We start from the raw sequence: 3,083 nt of genomic DNA, 5'->3' as shown, positions 1-3,083 counted from the left end.
CTCAGATAAACCGCACCATGATTTTTTTTTTTTTTTTTTTTTTGCTGCTATTGTTACAGGACTTAACTTCCTAACACTTGGTGTTTTTATATCTATACTTATGACAGTCTTATAGTGTCTTCTTGAAACTGTCCATAGTTTTGATCACTTCCCTAATTTCACCAGCCAATGGAACACAAACTGTGTAGCAAGCACAGATCCAGTGGTTCCTGGGAAAAGTGGTTCCCAATTCACACACATCCTATCAGACGCACTTTCTTTCTTCCACAGTGCTTGTTCTGGGAATCTGTGTGTGACCCAGATCTGACCAAAAGGAGACAATAGGGCTCCGGAAATGAATGTCCCCTTCCTTAATCTTAAAAAGGACAAGAGGCTGATAACTCTTTCTTCCTTCCCTATATCAAACTGGCCTTAGTCTAGGAGTTCAAGGCTGATTTAACATTTGAAAATCAATGTAATTGACTATGCTAAAAGATTAAATTAGAAAAATCATATGATCATTTTAGTAGACTCAAGAAAACGACTTTATTAAATGAAGTGATTATTCATGATAAAAATTACAGTAATACTAGAAATAGATAAGGATAGCTTGTTGTATTCTGACAAGGTGCCCGGAAGTCCTGCAAACATCATGACCAATGAATGGTAAGATCCTGAAAGTTTTATCTTCACAACAAGGACTGTCCCTGCTACTGATCACAGCAGTCTTGGCAATGACGAAATGAAAAGAGAGTCCAAAAGGAAAAAAAAAAAAATCATAAGCTGTCAACTTAACAGCTGTAAACAAATAGGATTAAAGTTTTCAAATTTTAAGAATTATTTTTAAAAATATCAGGGCTGAGGGTGTAGCCCAGTTGGGCTTGCCTAGCATCCATAAAGTCCCTGCACCACACAAACAGGGCACGATGTTGCATATCTACAGTCCCAACACTGGGGAAGTCAAGACAGGAGAAGCAGAAGTCACATAGCAAGTACAGAGCCCCCTGCCTAAAAAACTTATCACTTTTTAAATCTAAAAGTTTGAAGTGAAAAGAAAAACTAATGAAATAAGAACATGTACAAAATGTTACTGAAAGTAAAAAAAAAAAATAAGCTCAAGAGAGTATAGAGAGATGCAATAAGGTCACTATTCTGAAGGTGTGGTTTTCCATAGCAGATTTATAGATACAACAACATTCCAGACAAAGTCCCAACTAACTGAGCTGGGGATAGCTCACTTGGTAAAGCGCTTGCTGAGCAAGCATGGAGACCTGAGTTAGGATCCCCAGAACCCACGTAACAGCTGGTCATGGCAGCATGCATCTGTCACCCCAGTGTTGGGAGGCTGTAGACAGGCAGGTCCCAGGGTGGGTCCATTGGTCAGCTGATCTAACCAAAACAATACAATTCGGGCTCAGGAAGAAACCTGTGTCAAATAAATAAACAAGTTGGCAAGTGACAGAAAGGGACATTCCGATGTCAACCTTGGCCTCCATACACAACCTCACCCGCAAACACACAGATAGACACATGCATACCCTCGTCCACCACACACACATACAAATCCCCACAAAATGCATGGGTAGAGACCTACCAATTTAAATTATATGTGGAAATGAAACAATCCATAGTAACTAAAACTCTCTTGAAGAAAAACTAACTGGAAAAGTCAAACCGTTGAGATAAAAGGTAATTCATTAAAATAGTGAGACACTGATGAAAAGCTAGATCACCTGATGTAACCGACTATGCTGGGCAAGCTGAGCAAGATAGATGATGAGGGAGCTACAGTAATCCAAACAACACAAAACAAACAAACAAACAAACAACAAACCCAACCAAGAGAATAGAGAACCCATGTACCCAGTCTAGAAAGCACGCACCCAAGGTGCTAAGAATGCCGTCTCCTCAACAAACAGTGCTGGGACACTCCTCCATTCCCGCTACGACATTTTTATAAAGCTATAGCGTGATATCAAAATATTGACTTAGAACCAGGCAGTGGTGGCGCACACCTTTAATCCCAGCACTTGGGAGGCAGAGGCGGGTGGATTTCTGAGTTCGAGGCCAGCCTGGTCTACAGAGTGAGTTCCAGGACAGCTAGGGCTACACAGAGAAACCCTGTGTCGAAAAACCAAAACCAACCAACCAAACAACCCAAAATATTGACTTAAATATAGTTGTGACTTGTAGCACCGTTAAGTATCTCTCATGTCGCCTTTTATAACAGCAACTGCCTCCTCCCTGTGGCTAACCCTCGGCACATGTCCATAATTTTGTCATTTCCATGCAAGTGATCTATCTAGATGCATCCGTCCAGCCTGGCACCTGCTGCCATGGACTTCCTACCTCAGCACCGCTCTCTGAAGATGAGCCAGCTTCATGTGGAAGATCCTTCCTCTGCACACAGCACTTGGTTGCATGGCTGTACTTAAGTGATGGGCTTCTAAATCTGTCGCATGGTTTGTGACAGCTTAGGACCTTTCAATATAAATACTCGCAAGCAAGCTTTTTTCTGTGAGCTTAAAGCCTTCATTTTTCTGGTTTAAGTTTCCAGAAATGTCATTGCTGTGCCGCTTGGACATTTAATTCTTTAAAGAAACTGTCAAAGTATTTTGCAGAAGAGTTCTAACATTTCACAGTCTCATTGGCAGTAGAGAGACTCGGTTCTCTGCCTCCCCAGCTGTCGTATTTATTTAAGCCACTCTCATGCCCGAGGAGTGAGTACCGTTCATTTTAGCTTTTAATTTTTCTCGTGGCCACTTATACTAATATTTCCCGGAACTTATTTTCCACCTATTTTTTTTGGTAAAATATCTATTTATGGTTTCACCCATGGTGTGAAATGAATTGTGTGCTTTGCCACTAGTGCTTTGAGAACTCTCCATACATGTTTGATACTACTCATTTGTCTAGAACTGTGTCAGACATACGTGTTTTCCTGTCGTATAGCCTATCCTATATCTGATATGTGTGCTTGCAGTTCGCCTTCTTGTCTGAGTCTCTCTCTCTCTCTCTCTCTCTCTCTCTCTCTCTCTCTCTCTCTCTCTCTCTCCCCTTCCCTCCTTCTCTTTTTCTCTTCTTTCCTCTTTCTTCCCCTCCCC

The sequence above is a fragment of the Mus pahari genome, chromosome 15, assembly GCF_900095145.1.
Source record: "Mus pahari chromosome 15, PAHARI_EIJ_v1.1, whole genome shotgun sequence".
Lineage (NCBI taxonomy): Eukaryota > Metazoa > Chordata > Mammalia > Rodentia > Muridae > Mus > Mus pahari.
This window is presented reverse-complemented; position numbering follows the sequence as displayed.